At 37.2% G+C, this 22,269-nt stretch overlaps 1 long non-coding RNA gene across 1 annotated transcript in view; it reads right to left on the bottom strand.

The window, feature by feature from the left end:
* Positions 1–203: 203 nt before the first annotated feature.
* Positions 204–22,269, bottom strand: part of LOC133097441 (uncharacterized) — a 50,133-nt gene continuing 28,067 nt past the window's right edge. Inside the window, exons 2-3 of the long non-coding RNA XR_009702008.1 lie at positions 15,387–15,449; positions 204–442 (exon numbers count right to left, since the gene is read on the bottom strand). This is a non-coding gene — a long non-coding RNA (uncharacterized LOC133097441). The remainder of the gene's footprint in view (positions 443–15,386; positions 15,450–22,269) is intronic.

Genomic DNA, 22,269 nt, shown 5'->3' with positions numbered 1-22,269 from the left:
ACTATAAAACTCTTAGAGGAAAACATAGCAAAAACACTCTTTGACATAAATCACAGCAAGATCTTTTTTTTTTTTTTTTTTTAATGCACAACATGAAAGTTGCTAGTTAAGTTTTTGTTTTTTTTTTTAATTTTTATTTATTTATTTATTTATTTATGGCTGTGTTGGGTCTTCGTTTCTGTGCGAGGGCTTTCTCTACTTGCGGCAAGTGGTGGCCACTCTTCATCGTGGTGCGCGGGCCTCTCACTATCGCGGCCTCTTGTTGCGGAGCACAGGCTCCAGATGCGCAGGCTCAGTAATTGTGGCTCACGGGCCCAGTTGCTTCGTGGCATGTGGGATCTTCCCAGACCAGGGCTCGAACCTGTGTCCCTTGCATTGGCAGGCAGATTCTCAACCACTGCGCCACCAGTGAAGTCCTGCAAGATCTTTTTTGATCCACCTCCTAGAGTAATGGAAACACAAACAAAAATAAACAAATGGGACCTAATGAAACTTAAAAGTTTTTGCAAAGCAAAGGAAACTACAAACAAGACATAAAGACAACCCTCAGAATGAGAGAAAATATTTGCAAACGAATCAATGGACAAAGGATTAATCTCCCAAATATATAAACAGCTCATGCAGCTCAATATTAAAAAAACAAACAACCCAACCCAAAAACGGGCAGAAGACCTAAATAGACATTTCTCCAAAGAAGACATACAGATGGCCAACAAGCACGTGAAAACTGCTCAACATCAATAATTATTAGAGAAATGCAAATCAAAACTACAATGAGGTATCAGCTCACACCAGTTAGAATGGGCATCCTCAGAAAATCTACAAACAACAAATGCTGGAGAGGATGTGGAGAAAAGGGAACCCTCTTGCACTGTTGGTGGGAATGTAAATTGATACAGCCACTATGGAGAACAGTATGGAGGTTCCTTAAAAAACTAAAAATACAATTACCATATGATCCAGCAATCCCATTACTGGGCATATACCCAGAGAAAACCATAATTCAAAAAAACACATGCACCCCAGTGTTCATTGCAGCACTATTTACAATAGCCAGATCATGGAAGCAACCTAAATGCCCATCGACAGACGAATGGATAAAGAAGATGTGGTACATATATACAATGGAATGTTACTCAGCCATAAAAAGGAATGAAATTGGGTCATTTGTAGAGACATGGATGAATCTAGAGACTGTCATACAGAGTGAAGTAAGTCAGAAAGAGAAAAACAAATACCGTATATTAATGCATATATGTGGAACCTAGAAAAATGGTACAGATGAACCGGTTTGCAGGGCAGAAATTGAGTCACAGATGTAGAGAACAAACGTATGGACACAAAGGGGGGAAAGTGGTGGGGGGTAGGGGGGTGGTGTGATGAATTGGGAGATTGGGATTGACATATATACACTAATATGTATAAAATGGATAACTAATTAGAACCTGCTGTATAAAAAAATAAATAAAATAAAATTCAAAAAAAAAATCTAGAAACAATAAATGCTGGAAAGGGTGTGGTGAAAGGGGAATCCTCTTGCACTGTTGGTGGGAATGTAAACTGATACAACAACTATGGAAAGCAGCATGGAGGTTCCTTTAAAAACTAAAAATAGAACTACCATATGACCCAGCAATCCCACTACTAGGAATATACCCTGAGAAAACCATAATTCAAAGAGACATGTACCACAATGTTCATTGCAGTACTATTTACAACAGCCAGGACATGGAACCAACCTAAATGTCCATCAACAGATGAACTGATAAAGAAGATGCAGCACATATATACAATGGAATATTACTCAGCCATAAAAACTAATGAAATTGAGTTATTTGTAGTGAAGTGGATGGACCTAGAGTCTGTCATACAGAGTGAAGTAAGTCAGAAAGAGAAAAACTAATACTGTATGCTAACTCATATACGTGGAATCTAAAAAAAAAAAAATGATACTGATGAACATAGTTGCAGGGCAGGAATAAAGAGGTAGACACAGAGAATGGACTTGAGGACATGGGGTGGGAGGGCGAAGTGGGGGCAAAGTGAGAGTAGCATCAACATAATATACTACCGAATGTAAAATAGTTGGCTGGTGGGAAGCAGCAGCATAGCACAGGGAGATCAGCTTGGTGCTTTGCGATGACCTAGAGGAGTGGGATAGGGAGGATGGAAGGGAGCGTCAAGAGGGAGGCAATATGGGGACATGTGTATTCATAGGGCTGATTCGCTTTCTTGTGCAACAGAAACTAACACAGTATTGTGAAGCAATTATATGCCAATAAAGATCTGCCAAAAAATAAATAAGAAATAAAACAAAATATCATTTAAAAAATTTTTTTAAAATAAAAATTTTTAAAAAGGAACAAAAACACAAAACCAAAAAATAAAACTAAAGCAGGGTGCCAGCTGAAGAATGAAGCAAAGAAACAAAACAAACGAAAATAAAAGATTTTTTTAAAAAAAGGGAAAGGGGAAAGAAGACAACAGAAAAGCAACGTAGAAATAGAAATATAAAAAAATAAAATAAAAAATTTATTAAGGAAAAAAAAGACAAACAAAACCCCAGAGAAATGGTAAAAACAAAATCAAACAAAAACAGAAACGAGGAAACACACACACGCAAAAGAAACAAAAACAGACCAAATAAAACAAAAAACAAGAGAACAACCAGACAAAGAGAAGAACCCCAAAACGAAATCAAACAATTAGAATCAGAACTAAGAAAAACACAAAACCTAAAATCAAAACCAAAATAGTGTGCCTACTGAAGAATAAAGCAAGGAAACTGAACAAACTGATAAAAATGATTTTTAAAATAATAATAAAATAAAATAAAAAGGGAAAAAACACAGAACAACAGAAAAGCAAAGTAGAAATGGAAATATAAAAAAATTTTAAATATATTAAAGAAAAAGGAGAAGAAAAAATAAGAAGAAAAGAACACAGAACAACAGAAAAGTAAAAATAGAAATATATTAAAAAAATAAAAATAAAAAATATGTTATAAAACACGAAGTTCCTAAAAGACTAAATTAAAAAAAACCTAAAACAACAACAAACAGACAAACAAAAAAACACTAAAAGAAATCCAGAACCAACAACAGAATGAATCAAAACATAATACAATTAATAGTAATAATTATGTTTCCCTGGGGTCTCAGCTGTCAGTGTCCTTGCACACGCTGTGAGCCACAGCCCATCTCCGCTTCCCCAAGAGACCCTCCTCTGCCTCTGGGCTGGTATCTGGACCTGTCGTGGGCCCTGTGGGGACCACTCAGACTCTGATCTGCCCCAATTCCTGCGTGTGCTGCCCCCAAAGTCTACAGCTGTCAGAGCTAGACCATTTTCATTTGTGGGAACACTCATTGTCTACTCAGATATTCCATAGATGCAGGGTCTACCTAGGTGATTGTGGGGATATAATCTGCAGCTTGTGCAGCTGATGGGAAGATTTCAATACTCTTCCTTAGTCGCCCCATCCCTGGGGTTCAGCTTTGGTTTTGTCCCCACCTCTGTGTGTGGTCCACCCATAGGAGTCTGTTCCTGAGGCTGCCTTGGAGCTCTTGGGTCTACCCCAGTGAGGACAGAGCACAGAGGTAGTATGACTGCTTGGATCATGGGAGCCCTGGCAGAGCAAAATGTGCAGGGAAGCCGGCGGCCATGGGTGCAAGAGTTATGGCCCTAGTGAGGGCCAGCCCTGGCCGGGCTTTTTCTGGTGCCCGGCAGCCAGTGTGTGAGGGCCAGCCCTGAGAGGGCTTCTTTTATTGTTCGTTGGCAGGTGCCGGCATGTGGGGAGAGAGAGGCTACAACAGTGGCTCCTCCCACTGCGTGTCACTCAGCAGTAGCACCTGCTTCCATGGCAGTCCAGTCTTCCTCCATAAGCATTCCCTGCTGTGGATTTCCTCCCTCCCGTCCCCTCAGTCTGTCTCCCCACAGCCAACAGCAGTTCTTGCCCCAGGCCAGTTCTCTAATCCCTACACTTCAGCTTCCAGCCCCTTGCACACCTGTGAACACACGTCCCAGTCCAGGGCACACAGGGCCGCCGTACAGACCATCTGTGTATTTCTCACTTTGTCCCGTCTGCCACAGATCAGCTGCTTCACCCTCTTCCGACAACCTCAAATGCTTCCCTTCTGTCCCAGTTGATTTCCCCGTCAGAGAGGGGGTTTCCCTGAATTCAGGAATCTCTCCTCTGCTTCAGCTCCCCCACCCCGGGGTGCAGGTCCCATCCTGCTTCCTCTCCTCCTCCTTCTCGCTTCTTTCTTTTTTTGTCCTACCCAGTTATGCCAGGATCTTTATAGTCCCTTCCGGTGTCCAAGGTCTTCTGGCTAGTGTTCAGCCAGTGTTCTATGAGAACTGTTGCATCTATAGATGTATTCCTGATGCATCTGTGGAGAGAGGTGAACTCCACATCTTCCTACTCCTCCACCATCTTAACTCCACCATCAGGATTATTTTTGATAAATTAGATTTATCTAATTTAACTAGCAGTTACCAATTTTGTAAATAGGATTTATACATATTCAGGAATAATCTAGCATTAAACAATGCTGTATAAAAAGGAAGAACTAAGTTGTAAGCAATCAAAGTTTAAATGTTTCTAATGTGAAAGAAAAAACTTGAAAAATCAATAAGTGACCATAGGCCTTTGATTTGAATAAGTTCATCTATAATTTGCCAATGCCTTCAGACCAACTTTATAGGTATATATTAAGCTGCTGAGATTTATCAAGTAAAATCACTCTCCAAGTTTCAAGTAAGTATATATAAATGTGTCCACTAGTGAAAATATCAAATAACATTTTGATAGGACTGTAGAGAAAGATGACTACTGCCTTAAGTACCATAGCTTAAAAGAGTGCTCTTTGGGAGACTGACCTTGAATACTGGAATGAGATGACATAAGAGAGGTCCCCACAACCTTCAGCACCCTACCGTTTATACACCCCCATTGTCTTTAGGCAGGATCAAGCATAATTCTGACACCATGTCTGCTCTGGAAGCCCGAGGCTGGGGGGTGCTGGGAAGGGCAGGGAAAACAATCTTAGTCACAGGTTGTCTGATGACAATGACCTTGGGCGAAAGTACTCAGGACACCTGAGAGGAAATGTCTGCATCTTCCCAGGCCTAAATTCCTTCCTACTGAGGAGAACATGCAAGACAATGTGAATATATAACTACATGATTTGACCACAACTACATGACTTGATCAAAGGAGCAGGAGCAATGACAGATCAGCATCCCCAGGAGCTCTCTTGAGCCTACAGCCTCAAGTTGACTCTTTTTATAACTCAAATACCTGCTCTTCATGACCTCCTTCTGCAAGGAACAAATCGTCCCAAACTCCTCCCAAGAACTTTCTTCAAGGTAAGCTAACTAAATCACATGTGACTCTGCCTTTAATTACTGCTTATGACATCTGCATATGCTTTTATGCATTAGAATCCTGTTGCCAAAAAGAATCAAGACAATCGGGGACAGAGAAAGCACAGACAGATCTTTAACTCTACTTGGTCAGATTTCTACCAGGTAAATAATTCCAGAGCTCTGCCTAGTTTCTCAATACAATATTAATAGAATAATGATATACCCTTTATTATAGTTCCTTACTCTGATTTATGTAAGATATAATTTACCCCAACCCATCTTCCTAAGGTGACAGACAGCCTCTTAATCAGGCCCAATTGCTGTGTCCAAAAGCGCAGTTTTGACTACTGATGATAACTCTGAGATAACTCAAATTGTTCCATTGCTCTGTGTTCCCCACTTTGTAAGGTTTCCATCATCCCCTTACAGAACTGTATGGATTTGTTAACCCCACTCCAACTCCCAGTTGGGGTAGAAGGAGACTTCTCATACTCCCAAAAAGAGACCAAATCACAATCACACATCTCTGATCGTTGGGTTTCATCTTGCCCTAATACCACTTCAAGACCAGTCCCTTTAAAGTGTTCAGTCCCAGACAACTCAGGACATGTCTCAGGAGATCCAGGAAACATCCCACAGCCCCATCAACCTCCGTTCTATGTAGGTCAACACTAGTTACCTAAGAAGTGCATGATGAGGAGCACCCTGAACCACCATAGCTAGGTTATAGAAAACATAGAAATAGTTATCACACCACTCAACACGTAACTATTATGAAAGGTGGTTTGGGATAAATGGTGGCCTGTCCTAGGCTCCATTTACTCATTAAAATAAGCTCTTCCATCTGATGAGCAAGGCCTACACTCTTAACTCACTCTCCCACTCTAATGCCACAAACTGGAATGTGATTGCTAATTTAGTACTTTTTCCCTTTGGTGAGGAGATGCTGGCTTGAGTTTTTGCTTCAACTTTCCATAGACAGCAAACATCTTGAGCTTTTCTCTGCTGGGAAAAGGGTGATGTTGGCTTTGATTTCCTGCCCCATAATTTGTGTCGTTTTCCAAGAAAATGTGTGAATATTCACAACCAACAAACAAATTCAGGCGTATATAAAATCCTTACTCATGTGTGGTTCATACTTTCCTCTCCTCTGCAAATGGGAGCTGTCAAAAACAAATTAAGTAATTACAGAGTGTTGCTGCAGCTGTGTGTATCCTTCATTACATTATGACTGTGGTTAAGGGATGACTCTCTCCTGCCTAGTTTTTAAAATATTTATAATGGAAGGCGGGTTGTCAGGGCATGTTCTACTGTTGCCAGAAAAAACAAAAAGTAAATGAAAATGACGTTGATGGCATGGCATGGCTGTGTGTGTGTGTGTGTGTGTGTGTGTGTGTGTGTGTGCCCATGTGCAGGTACAGTAAATGTTCTGCTATGTTTAAAAGTTATTCTAGTTACCTGTTTTTTCTAATTTATTTTCAAAAGCCCATAAAAATAGAACAGAGTATCTGTCAATTATCAAAAAACTCAATAAATAAAATATCCTTAGTACAAACAGTAGGATTTACTAACCCCAATTTATCATTTCTTTTAAAAATCAGCAATCTCCACTGAAAAACAATATATAATTAAATAACAAGTATTTATCCAAGAAGATAACATCTTTAAGACCTAATGATCCTGCAAGGTGAGTGGTTGGTTACTTTTTGTTGTTTGAAATATGTAAGAGGAAAAGAATAAAAAGTAAAGAGGAATGAAAACTGGTTGATTATTCTATAATGTCTTGCTTTAAAAATCCTACATTAGCCTTTGGACACTGATAACCTCAAAATCCTTAATTTCAGCATTCTAAATTAATAAGGATGAGAGAAGAAAACTTATCATTGAAAAGTTTGTGCCTACTTTCTTAGGGAAAGTCCTCCATCTTGAGGTGGGTAACTTTCAATAAACTGGATTTTCACAACTGTAAGAATACATGCATTTAATGTAAATACCAAGTAAAAGGCATCTGGATAAGAGAGGAGTTGTTGCACATGTATTATGGATTAAATTTATATCAACTTTTTAAGATAATACAGTTTATTTTAAAATATAACACACAAAGAATGTTAGCACTTCAACTGGAAGAAACAAAGAAGGTCAAAATAGAATTAAAAGACAACAAAGAAACATAAACATAAACCAAGAAACAGGCCATAACTAAATGAATAAAATGTAGAAAAAACAAAAACAAAAAAATTAACACATACCCATGTTAGAAAAAAATAGAACATCCCCATTGTGCCAGATAAACAGAGAAATCAAGGCCAGAGGAAAGCGAGGACCCAACAGCAGCTTCAACCTCAATCACAGACCATAGAGGCTCAGGATTAATGCTTCTATGAGGACAGGAGATAAAATGTCTACACAGAGGGAAGACCTGTAGTTGGACATCCCATGTAAAGCATGGAGCCTTGAAGAACTACCTCCTCCATGAAAAGACTAAAGTCACTCCTCCCACCTAACTGTAAAAGCAGTTCAAAAGCTTACCATCTCTCCAAGGACTTGGGTGAAAAACAAATCAACTGTGAGAAATCAAAACCCCAGGTACCCATTATACACAGATGTAGGGTTTAAATCATGTAGCTGCTACAACAAACCATGCAGTTGATACTGACATAAAAATTGTTGATATAAAAAGCACTCTTAGCACCCTGGAAAATGTGAAACCACTCTTTGGAAATACTTTAAAAATAAGGATTTAAGAAAATCCCAGGAGGGTGGAGGTGGGGGTGGGGGAGTTACCATAGCTGAAAATCATTTTATAAACCCAATGAGAAGTCAAGACACAATGGAGGAGATTCAGAAAATGCAATCAATAGGAAAATTAGCACTCCCAAAATATAAATTATATATAGTGTGAGACTACAAACAAGTTTATTTAAAATTAATAAAGAGATAATGAAGGAACAAAAACCATAAGGAAAATATTAGAAACAGAAAATGAATGGGCCAACTTGAAAAAATAGCCATTTCTGGAACTTCTAGAAATGAAGGGCAAACATCATTTAAGTTAAAAACAAATAAAAATATCCACACTCAGATATGTTATAGAAAACTTTCAAAATTTCAACAACAAAGGAATGAGAATGACAAATTATCTATAAATAAATGGCAATTAGACTGACAACAGACTTCTCATCAGCAATGATGATTCCAGAGGGCAGTGAAATATCTTTAAGCAATGAGGGAAAATAACCCAGGTAGAGGGTAAACATAGCTAAATTATATAGAAGTGATGGTGAAATAAAACCATTTTTAGATTTTTAGATTGAAAAAGTTTACTACCCACAATTCCTCCCTGAAATGACTATTAGATTGAACCACATGAAATGTCTGATATTTGGCCATTTTTGATGCACAAAAATGACAATTTCAGGGAATACCCTGGCAGTCCAGTGGTTAGGACTCCAGGCTTTCACTGCCAAAGGCCCAGGTTCAATCCCTGGTCGGGGAACTAAGATCCCACAAGCTGTGTGGCACAGCCAAAAAAAAAAAAAAAGACAATTTTGTATGATTCAAACTAAAATGAAAAGACATATGTCCTTCAGGAAGAAGAAAAGTGAAGCAATGATGAGCAGTTATTTGTAAATCTAAATAAGCATTGACTAATAAATAAGAATATTATTTTAAGAATGATAAAATAATCAGTGGAATTTGGAATGGGAGGAGAAAGCTAATATGTATCTGAGGGTATGAGCATAAAGCTACTAATTAATATTAAATTGTATTAAGTCATGTGTTGATGTTAAAATTTTAAGATTGACTATTAAAAGATCAGAAATAAAATACAGAACTTCCAAATTGGTGGTTGGAATGGAGGATAGGAATAAAGAAACTCAGTCTTTCCAAGACAAGTTAGGAAGGCAGAAAGCAAAAGCAAAAAAAAGAAAAAAAAAAAAAGGCACGTGAAATAGAAACACAAAATAAGATGACTAAAATAAGTCCAATATGCTAGTAATCAAAGTGACTGTAAATGAAACAAATGTGCCTGTAAAAGCAAAGATTCTCAGACAAGATTTTAAAAAACAAAAAAATCCAGCTATGTGCTTTCTATAAACATATCTACAATGGCTCAAAGAGGTCAAATGTAAACTAATGAAAGGATGAAAGAGAATATACCAGGCAAATACTAAGAAAGAAGAGGAGGAGGAGGAGGAGGAAGAGGAGGAGGAGGGGAGAAGGAAGGAGGACGAGGATGAAGGGGAAGAAAGGAGAGAGTGAAAGAGGGCAGGAAGAAACCAGTATAGCAATATTAGACCAAGAGAGCTTAAGACCAAAAAAAAAAAAACACTATTTCAAATTAAGAGGGTCATTATTTAATGATAAAAAGAACAATATACCAGGAAAATATACTTGCTTTAAATCTGTATGCACCTAACCCGGTAGCCACAAAACGCATTAAATAAATAGTTTTGAAGAAATATTGACTGAAATTAAGACTACATTTGATTTCTTCTGTTTACTAAAATATTTTCCACTATTAATTAGTTCCTAATTAAACATTAACTTGTTCATTGTAAAATATTTTGGTGAGGGCTTCCCTGGTGGCGCAGTGGTTGAGAATCTGCCTGCCAATGCAGGGGACACGGGTTCGAGCCCTGGTCTGGGAAGATCCCACATGCTGCGGAGCATCTGGGCCCGTGAGCCACAATTACTGAGCCTACGCGTCTGGAGCCTGTGCTCTGCAACAAGAGAGGCCGCGATAGTGAGAGGCCTGCGCACCGCGATGAAGAGTGGCCCCTGCTCACTGCAACTAGAGAAAGCCCTCGCACAGAAACGAAGACCCAACACAGCCAAAAATAGATAAATAAATAAATTAATTTAAAAAAAAAAGATTTTGGTGACAATTATGTCTTAAACTAGAAATTAATGGTAAATAAAGCAAAGTCCCTGTCCTCATGGGACTTATATTCCAGTGGGCAGATACATTTATTTCAAAATAAAATTTGAAAACACATGGCTCATATGTGAGAAATAATACTAATATCTAAAATAATATGCAGCACTCATATGATTCAGTTATATTGCCCAATGTCTAAATGGTTCTCTGATAATAAATTACATATTATTAAGAGATGTGCTACTGTTTTAAGAGCGCCACTTTGTTCAATGGGTTTCATATGTTTGTTCACATATATATTTGTTTCTCACTTTTATTGAACATGATTACAAAGTTGACACCCCACAAGATGAAATAATGAAAGACAATAAGAATGATCTAATGTTAAATATACAAAGCATCAAAAGAATAAGAGGTTACTGCCAAGTGTGCTTGTGGCCAACTAATAATGGTTATAAAAATAATGATTTTGTAATTATTGGCTTGTTACATGAGAAATGTAGCTAAAAATCCACCACAGTTCTGTGATTTAGGAAGTATAAATAACAACACAGCACTTTAGGACACTCTTTCATCATTTGCTTTACTCTCCTAATGTAAAAAGCATAGATTCACTTACAGTTCTTCTTTGAACATATGTAGGTACTTCCACTGAATCATATTAAGATGATATAATGATGTAAATACTTAAATCTTCATGAAGTGCATCTCTTTTCATTAACTGCCAAAGTACACATAATATATGCCAAAAGAAAAATTACAACATAACTTTTTTAGATATGGTCAAAACACAGTTGGCACAAACTACCAAAAGAAATGTAGTCAAGTAGCAAGTGATATTTAATTTACAGCCTGAAATATTTACAGAAACTATCAAGCATTGATGATGAATGATAAGACTGTACTTACAAATAATTTCTGCTATAAATAACATGCATAGTTTTAGCCAGTATAAACACAATTCTAACAATTAGAATGAAAAAAAAAGTCCTGAGATTACATCTGGTCCCCCAAAAAAGTCAACTTGATACCAAAAGAAAAAAAAAAAGTTTCTAAATGCTTAGAAAGCTTACCTAGAATGAAAACAAAAGTTTCAAATTAACCTTATATTTATGGAGCCCCATTTTGCTGTATGGATGATTTGTCATCTCTGGATTAGTGATAACTTCTAAAAGTTATGTTTTCCCCATAAATGGACAGGGTCAGGTAACTGAGAGTTTTATCCGGGAACCTATGTCCCCAGATGGTCCAGCATTTGATTGGAAGAAGCTTTCCTTGGATTTAATTTTCTGATAATCATGCATTGAAATGACTCATGGTGCTTTTGCCCATTTTATCCAGCCAGGTCTACCCAGAATCTCTATGTGTGTGTTACTTAACTTGCACCAACTCTGAGGAAGAGGGAAATTAAGCTGAAGTTTTTGTGCATTCCTAGAGTCAATGAGTTTCCACTTTCATGTCTTCAAGGAGGAGGGCGGTGCAGGGAGAGACAGGCAGTGAGAATGTGACAGACTATCCCTGCATAAAGGTGAGACCCCACAGGGTAACACCTGCCCAGTGAGAGTGAAAAAGAACTAAACTCCACCACACAGGAAGAGGACTGCATGGAAACTTGCTTACCCTATCCTTGAAGCTAAAGGGAAAGGAGAGAAGGGGAAATCTCTCCTGGGGGTTAGTACTCATTCAGTGGCCCTCACTAGGGTTTTGGTACCAATTCTGAGTGCTTAGATAACCCAAAGAATCTTAAGTGGAGAAGTCAGCTTAAAGTAGCTGCAGACGGAATTATTAAGGAGAATAAAGAAGAAATTATATTTAAAGGGATAATGGATGAGATTTTTCAGAATTGGTGAAAGATACCAGTCTTCGGATCATGGCACTCAATGAAACCCAAGCAAACCTACGCTAGATGTACCACAGTGAAACTGAAGAATGTCAGAGATGAAAAGAATTTTAAAAAACAGCCAGAGAGAGAAGATAGATTACAGAGAAATGGCAAAAAGACCAATGGCTGACTTCTTGATATACATCCACCAGAAGCCAGAAGATAACACATTGAAAGAAAGAAAATAACAAGCAATCTGGAGCTCTAGTTCCAGCAAATATTCTTTTCAAATAATAATGGTAGAATCCAGGTGGTGAGTATATGGGTATTCACTATAACATTCTTTCAACTTTGCTATATGTTTGAAAATCTTCATAATAAAATATTGGAAAAATACTTTTCAAGTATGAGGTGCAATAAGGACATTTTCAGATAAACTGAAACATTGTAGCGACTGTACTTTAGGCAAGAGTATTGTCTAAGCTCAAAAGGATTTGATGTAAAAAAAAAATGGTGAGCAGAGATACTATAGTAGTAAATAGACAAGTAAATCTTTAAAAGTCTCTGTCTAAAACAATGATAATACTCTGGTTTGTGGCAGAAAATATTCTAGAGATAAAATACAACTGCAATAGTGTATAAGGGGGAAGGAGAGTGAATAGAGTTTAAGCTTTCTGAGGTCTATTTTATCAGAGAACAATAAGGATACTGATTAACTTAAACTTTGATAAGCATATACCTTAAATTAGCTTTCATAGTAACTTAAAGATAGAGAGGACATAAATTCCAAACAAAAACAGAATTAGAAAAAAATTTAAAAACAAACATACATGTTGCTGCAAATGGAATTATTTCCTTCTTTTTTATAGCTGAGTAATATTCCATTGTAGTTATGTACCACATGTTCTTTATCCATTTATTTGTTTATGGACATTTAAGATGCATCCATGTCTTGGATATTGTAAATAGTGCTGCTATGAACATTGGGGTGCATGTATCTTTCTTTTTTTTTTTTTTATAAATTTATTTATTTATTTATTTTTGGCTGCATTGGGTCTTCATTGCTACGCACGGGCTTTCTCTAGATGCAGCGAGCAGGGACTACTCTTCGTTGTGGCATGCAGGCTTCTCATTGCAGTGGCCTCTCTTGTTGCAGAGCATGGGCTCTACGCACGTGGGCTTCAGAAGTTGTGGCACACAGGCTCAGTAGTTGTGGCTCACAGGCTTAGTTGCTCCGTGGCATGTGGGATCTTCCCAGACCAGGGCTCAAACCCATGTCACCTGAATTGGCAGACAGATTCTTAACCACTGTGCCACCAGGGAAGTCCCTGCATGTATCTTTCAAATTATGGTTTTCTCCAGATATATGCCCAGGAGTGGGATTGCTGGATCATATGGTAGCTCTATTTTTAGTCTTTTAAGGAACCTCCATACTGTTCTCCATAGTGGCTGTACCAATTTACTTTCCCACCAACAGTGCAGGAGAGTTCCTTTTTCTCCACACCCTCTCCAGCATTTATTATTTGTAGACCTTTTGATGATGGCCATTTTGAACAGTGTGAGATGATACCTCATTGTAGTTTTGATTTGCATTTTTCTAGTAATTAGTGATGTCTAGCATATTTTCATGTGCCTTTTGGCCATCTGTATGTCTTCTTTGGAGAAATGTCTATTTAGATCTTCTGCCCATTTTTTGATTGGGTTGTTTGTTTTTTGGACCTAGAGATTATCATACTAAGTGAAGCAAGCCAGACAAAGACAAATATCATATGATAACACTTATATGTGGAATCTAAAAAAAATGATACAAATAAACTTATACACCAAACAGAAATAGACCCACAGACATAGAAAACAAACTTATGGTTACTAAAGGGGAAAGGGACAGGGGGAGGGATAAATTAGGAGTTTGGGATTAATGTATACACACTACTATATGTAAAATAGATAACCAACAAGGACCTACTGTATAGCACAGAGAACTATACTCAATATTTTGTAATAACCTATAAAGGAAAAGAATCTGAAAAAGAATCTATATATATATGTATAACTGAAACACTTTGCTGTATACCTGAAACTAACACAACATTGTAAATCAACTATATTTCAATTAAAAAAACTAAAATTAAAAAATTAAAATAAAATAAAAAATAAATTCAAAGGATGTCAAGAAAGAAGAATTTTTTTTAAAAAAAGGAAAGGAGGGAGGACTAGAAAAAAGTGAGACAAAAGTAAAGTCCATAATAAAGCTAAATGGACTAAATGAAAACAAACTGAGTTTTTAAAAAACATTCAGAAGGCAGGTTATGCAGTTTGTAAGCGATGCGCCTAAAATCAAAGGACATATAATGGTTGATAAACATGGGAAATACATATAGTAAGTACACATACAACAATCAAAAGCTAAAGTAGCTATATTAACATCAGACAAAATAGTCACTAAGGCAGTAAGATTTCTATTTCTCAGAGTAGAATGATGAATTGAACTTCCTTCAGCAAACTTTGAAACTCCCAAGTCAACAGTAATGACTCTTCAGACATGGTAACTTTGCTTTTTATCCTCAGTCTCTATAACCCTCTACCTTCATTTCCCTCTGACATAAGACATACCTGGAATCCTCACAAAATCTGATCCCTCATTCTGAGTTCTCTGTCCCAGTTCTTCCACCTCTATTATAATAGCCTTACCCTCTGGCTTTCTGCCTTTCTCCAAACTTATTCCACTTCCCCCAACCCTCAAAACTCAACTTTTCCAGCAATTCCTTGGCAGTCCATTTGTTAGGACTCAGCTTTCACTGCCAGGGCCTAGGTTCAATCCCTGGTCAGGGAACTAAGATCCTGCAAGCCACACAGTGAGGCCAAAACAACAACAACTACAACTCGATTTTTCCATCTCAATCCTGGTGTTGAGGATTAGAGAGATCCAGGTCCCTTCTTGACCTCTGAACCAATTGCAAAATTGGGTAAAACAGATGAGATGCTTTATTTTTAAAAGATAAAGCTGCCTTTCCCAAATTCTTATATTTTAGATCTTTTCTGAATACAGTGGCCAAAGACATTTGTAATGATTTTGTCACCATAGCTATACTTTGACAATGGCCAACAGTTAGTCTGTCTCACAAAGCATGTCACATGAGAGTGATTAGTGAGTAACCAAGCAATAGACTGGAATTCTCCTTCCAAGCATACTGACCTGAAACAAGCATAGGGCAGATTGTGACTTGTTAGGGAAAAAGTGAGGGAGGGGGCAGTGGCTAAAGGTGACAACGAGAAAGGGCCAAAGAGAACAAGAACAAAACAGAGTTTACTTACTTTTTAACCTGGATTGACACTGAAAATGTTAACATATTATTGGAATTGGACATTTACCAAAACCTGTCAAGAGGAAAGGAGAAAATAAGTTGATCCCATAAAGTACAAATCCCTTTTTCTTTTTTCTAAAGGGTAGAGGGCAGAATTACTGATTAGTATTGAATTTCTATATTTTTTTTCTCTAAAACACTTTTAGCCAAATGAGAAAGGCCTTGACTCATGTAGAAGACCAGGATCTAGGTGAAAAGAGCTTCTTTTCAGCCATAAGTATCAATATTAATTCACCTTCTAGCTGGAAAGAGAAGGTATAAACAAGAAAAAAGGCTAAACTAAAAGGAGAGATTTAAACACCTGCTCAAGAAGTACAAGAGATATCACAAGACCAAAAGTGAATGTCAAAAGAATTGTATCCCAAAGAAATGCTAAAAAAGATGGGCTGATAATATTACTATAGCATTCATTTCCATGCTGAAAGATCAGCAAAGGCAAAGAAAAGAGCCCCACATACGCCTCTCTGAATAAGTACCTGGAAACACAGGGAGAATCTGATAGAAAAAGAATGAGCAAAATGTTGCATAAACAGACAGTTGCAGAAGGGGGTGAGAGCTGGCGAGGAGGGGTTGCTGCCTCATTTGCTCAGCCCACTGCCCTGTTGCTAGGGGAGAGTAACACTGTGGGAGTGAGTCAGGCAAGACAGAAGAGAACAGGAGGCGCCCTATCTCTGCTAAGTCAGCTGTGGAGATAATGTAGCGCAGACATTGGAGACCTGCGGAATGGGAGCTGATGAGACAGGGAGGAAGAATGCATCCCAGCTCCCACTCTGCAGCCACATCAAAGATTTCAAGGATCAGCGAAAATGCCCAACCCATTACACAAGCAATCCTGGATACCCAGAATCTAATCTGGTTGATGAGTTTATTCAGGCCAGTTTTTTGTGGACTTGGTACAAAAATGCTCAAATGACTTTTCACCAGGGAAGCAAAACAGAAAAAAACAATCTTCATACACCACCCTCATCAACATTCCACAATGGTAATAAAGCAATTCTATAACTCTGCTAATTCTTTAACATAAAATCATGATCGCCAAAGACCAAATCATAGTCTCAGACTCCTTTCTCTCTCTTTTTGAGCCTAGATAACCAGCCAATGCACTTATTTTCAATCCCAGAAATCAAAGGATAGGTACACTGCTCCCTCTACTGGCTTTGCAAGTGCAGTTAAAGATGAATTTAACCTCAGAACTCTCAGTCTTTTAGCAAGATTCCTTTCTCCAGAGACCAAGAAATAGAGGGATGATGCAAGTTTCTTTCTTTTTTTTTTAAACATCTTTATTGGAGTATAATTGCTTTACAATGGTGTGTTAGTTTCTGCTTTATAACAAAGTGAATCAGCTATACATATGCATATATCCCCATATCTCCTCCCTCTTGCATCTCCCTCCCACCCTCCCTATCCCACCCCTCTAGGTGGTCACAAAGCACCGAGCTGATCCCCCTGTGCTACGTGGCTACTTCCCACTAGCTATCTATTTTACATTTGGTAGTATATATAAGTAAGTCCATGCCACTCTCTCACTTCATCCCAGCTTACCCTTCCCACTCCCTGTGTCCTCAAGTCCATTCCCTATGTCTGCGTCTTTATTCCTGTCCTGCCCCTAGGTTCTTCAGAACCTTTTTTTTTTTTTTTTAGATTCCATATATATGTGTTAGCATACAGTATTTGTTTTTCTCTTTCTGACTTACTTCACTCTGCATGACAGATTCTAGGTCCATCCACCTCACTACAAATAACTCAATTTCGTTTCTTTTTATGGCTGAGTAATATTCCATTGTATATATGTGCCACACCTTCTTTATCCATTCATCTGTCGATGGACACTTAGGTTGCTTAAAGTCAACCTCAACCAAAGATTTACAGAACCTTTACCAAACACCACACTAACAAGTTAATATAAACATGTATACTCTAATAAAGATGTTTAAAAAAAAAAGTTCAAACCCTTAAAAATAAATTCTATTCAGTTATTTTTGCTGATATTTGCTGGAACTATTGAAATTTTCTGATGTTGATGACCCTGGAGAGTCAAAGACTAGAAAACGAATTTAAGAAAGGAAAATAATAATACAGCCATTTCAGATGTTTCAAAGCAATGTTCCCGCATATTTCCTATTATCTCTCTTCTCAATACTTGCAAAACTTTTGCCACCCCATTCTTCCATCACTGAAATGTACAAACATATACAGTGTCCACCTTCAATTTTTTCTGAATTCCCAGAAAAGAGTTTAGATGTACAGATTTTTTTAAGTAAAAGTGAAAATCTTGCAGTGTCCCTGGTAATTGAAAACTAATAGGCATAATGGCAATGGTCTAAAGATGCCAGCAATTGAATTCCCCTTAGAGGATGGCTTAATGGCTATTTCCCCCTTATCGATTACGTAGCAAGTAGTCCAAAGTTGATGTTTCAGAATGTATCGTCTCTCTTCCAAGGTTGCAGTTACACCCCTAACTGATGTATTCAACCAAATTCACTTATTTGGTCATCTGGTAAATATTTACTGAGCACCTATAATGTGTTAGGCAATGTTCTAGGTGCTGCGGACTTAAGAGTGAACAAGTGACCTCATCCCCTGTTTCTCATTGAAAAGACAGAAGCCAGCTCAGTGAGTTCCCATTCGTTCTCCTTACCTTTCAATGAGTTTGTACACCTCCACATATACTTGGTCAAATTCTAACTCTGTGAAGTCTTCTTTGACCAGCCTGGGCCATGAGTCTCACACCAACTCTGATTTTTCTGAAATGTCCTGTTACTAAGCCACTACACATTTCCTATATAGACATGTGTTGGTGTACAGCTGTATGCCAACAAATTAGATGTTATTCATGTCTGTTATTGTCTTGAATTATTATTTAAAGATTTCATTGCCATCTGACTTTTCACATATATCTGTGGTTTTTCCTCAACTAAATTAAAAGTTCTTTGAAGCAAGAAATACATGATCTGACATAGAATTATATAAGAAATCTTAAAAAGGATATAAAAATAAAATCATATTAACAACCCATCTGTTTTGAAAAGAATAATATTACATTAAATACAGTCCATCAGCAAAGTTTTATGTACTGTAAAAATTAAGCTGGTTATTCATAAAAATTAGATTTTTTTCATGTTAAGATGTTAATTTTAGGGGCTTCCCTGTGGTCCAGTGGTAAAGAATCCAACTTCAATGCAGGGGACATGGGTTCAATCCCTGGTTGGGGAACTACGATCCCACATGCCACGAGGCAACTATGCCCGTGCACCACAACTACTGAGCCGACATGCCTCAACTAGAGAGACTGCGTGCCGCAGACTACAGAGCCCATGCGCTCTGGAGCCCACATGCCACAACTAGAGAGAGAAAATCCACACGCCACAACTAGAGAGAAGCCCACATGCCACAACGAATAGCCCGCATGCTGCAACGAAAGATCCTGCATGCCGCAACAAAGAACCCACGTGCTGCAACTAAGACCCGATGCAGCCAAAAAATAAAAAATAAATAAAAATTTTAAAAAGATGTTAATTGTAATTCTCAGGGCAATTTCTAAGAAAATAATTCATAAAACATAGTGAAAGAAACAACGGCAAGAGAATTTAAATGTCATACTAGAATATATCTATTTAACACAAGAAAAAAGGCAATAAAGAAATTAGAGGAACAAAAAGGATATAAGATATATAGAAAACAAATGACAGGCAAAATCCTAGCTTATCAGTAATTATATTAAATGTAAATGGACTAAACATTCTAATCAAAAGGCAGATATTGGCAGATTAGATTTTTTTAATGATCCAACTATATGGTGTCTATAAGAGACATTGTTTTGATTCAAAGACACAAATAGATGAAAAGTTTAAAAATGGAAAAATGATATAGCATGCAACCAGTAACCAAAAGAGAGTTGGAGTCCTATATTAATATCAGGTAAAACAGACTTTAGGAAGAAGATTTTATGATGATAAAAGAGTCAAAACATCAAGAAGACATAACAATTATATATGAATCTAATAACAGAGTCACAAAATACATGAAGCAAAAATTTACATAAATGAAGGAGAAATAGACAATTTAGCAATAATATTTGGAGTTTTCAGTAACCCACTTGCAATAATGGGTAGAACAATTAGGCAGAAGTTCAAAAAGGAAACAGAAGACTTAAAAAATATTATAAACCAACTAGACCTAACAAATATTGATAGAACACTCCACCCAGCTACAGCACAATACACATTCTTTTTAAGCATGCATGGAACATTCTCCAGAATAGACTGTCTGTTAGGGGAAAAAAGGAAGCCTTAATAAGTTTAAAATTATTGAAATCATACAAAGTATGTTCCTTGACCATAATGGAATGAAATTAGAAATCAATAACAGAAGTAAATTTGGGATTTTCACAAACATGAGAAAATTAAACAACACACTTTTAATAACCAGTGTATCAAAGAAGAAATCACAAAGAAAATTAGAAGAAAGTTTGAGATGAATGAAAATTAAGACACAACATGCCAAATTTATGGAATGCAGACAAAGCAGTGCTTAGAGGAAAATTTAAAGCTTTAAATGTCTACATTTAAAAGGAAGATCTAAACTCAATAACCAAATCTTCCACCTTAGACTAGAAAAAAGAAGAGCAAACTAAAACCAAAGCAAAAATAAGAAAGGAAACAATAAAGATTAGAGTGGAAATAGATGAAATAGAAACTAGAAAAATAACAAAAGAAATACAAAATTGACACGTCTTTAGCTAGACTGTTCAATAAAAAAAAGAGAGAAGACTCAAATTACTAAAACCAGGAATGAAAGAGGGGACATCACTATCAGCCTTATAGAAATAAAAAGGATCATAAGAAAATACTATGAACAATTATATGCCAACAAATTAGATAACCTAGATGAAATGGAAAAGTTCCTAGAAAGACAGAAACTACCAATACTGACTCAAAAAGAAATACAAAATCTGAATACAGATTCTGCTATAAAATTAGTAATTGAAACACTTCCTACAAAGAAAAGACAAGACCCAAATGGCCTTACTAGTAAATTCTACCAAAGAGTTAAAGAGGAATTAACAATGCTTCTCAAATTCTTTCCCCCCCAAAAAATAGAAAATATGAAACACTTTTAAATTATTCTATAAGGCGAGTATTACCCTGATACCAAAACCAAAGACATCATGAGAAGAAAACTACAGACCAATATACTTCATGAATATAGGCACAAAACCCCTCACCTGATACTAATAAACCAAACCCAGCCATTTATAAAAAGAATTATACACCACCACTAAGAGTGATTTACCTTAGGAATGCAAGATTGGTTCAACATATGAAAATCAACCAGTGTAGTACATCACATTAATAGAATGAAAAGCAAAAACTACATGATCATCTTGAAAGAGATTGACAAGATTGAACATCTTTTATGATAAAAACACTCAGAAAACTAATACAAGAAAGTGTCATCAATCTGATAAAGGTCCTCTACTAAAATCCCACAGCTAACATCATACTTAATGAAGAAAGACTAAATACTTTCCCACCAAGATCAGGAACAAGACAAGAATGTCTGCTCTCATCACCTCTGGTCATCATTGTACTAGAGGCTCTAACAAGAGCAATTAAGCAAGGAAAAGAAATAAAAGCATCCAGATTGGAAAGGAAGTGAAATTATCTCTATTCACAGGTGGCATGATCCTGTATATAGAAAATCCTAAAGAATCCAAACAAAAAAAATATTGGAACTAATAACTGAATCAGCAATGTTGCAGAATAGAAGATTAATATACAAAAACCAATTGTATTTCTATACACTATCAATGAACAATACAAAAATGAAATTTAAAGAACAATTCAATTTATAATAGCATAAAAGATAATAAAAATACTCAAGAATGAATTTAGTAAAAGAAGTGTAAGAATATACCCTGAAAACTACAAAGCATCATTTAAAAAACTTAAAGAACACCTACATTAATTGAAACACATCCTGCACTCATGAATCAGAAGACTTAATATCATAAGATGGCAATACTCCCCAAACTGATCTACAGGTTCAACATAATCCCTTTCATAATCCTAGCTACCTTGTTTTGCAGAAATTGATAAGCTGATGATCCTAAGACTCAAACGGAAATGTAAAGGACCCAGAACAGACAAAATAACATTGAAAAAGAAAAAATTAGAGAACTCATGTTTTCCAATTTCAAAACTTACTACAGGGAATTCCCTGGTGGTCCAGTGGTTAGGACTCTGCGTTTCCACTGCAGGGGGCACGGTTTGATCCATGGTTGGGGAACTAAGATCCTGCAAGCCATGCAGCAAGGCCAAAAAAAAAAAAAAAAAAACTACAAAGATACAGTAATCAAAACAATGTGAGGGCTTCCATGGTGGCTCAGTGGCTGAGAACCCGCCTGCCAATGCAGGGAACATGGGTTCGAGCCCTGGTCCGGGAAGATCCCACATGCCCTGGAGCAACTAAGCCTGTGTGCCACAACTACTGAGCCTGCACTCTAGAACCCGCAAGCCACAACTACTGAAGCCCATGTGCCTAGATCCCATGCTCCGCAACAAGAGAAGCCACTGCAATGAGAAGCCCGCACACCGCAAAGAAGAGTAGCCCCTGCTCGCCACAACTAGAGAAAAGCCCGTGCACGGCAACGAAGACCAAACACAGCCAAAAATTAATTAATTAATTAAAAAGAAAACCAACGATGTGAGATTGGCATAAAGCTAAACATATAGGGCTTCCCTGGTGGCGCAGTGGTTGAGAATCTGCCTGCTAACGCAGGGGACACGGGTTCGAGCCCTGGTCTGGGAGGATCCCACATGCCGCGGAGCAAC

This window comes from Eubalaena glacialis, chromosome 9 (genome assembly GCF_028564815.1).
Source record: "Eubalaena glacialis isolate mEubGla1 chromosome 9, mEubGla1.1.hap2.+ XY, whole genome shotgun sequence".
Lineage (NCBI taxonomy): Eukaryota > Metazoa > Chordata > Mammalia > Artiodactyla > Balaenidae > Eubalaena > Eubalaena glacialis.
This window is presented reverse-complemented; position numbering and strand designations above follow the sequence as displayed.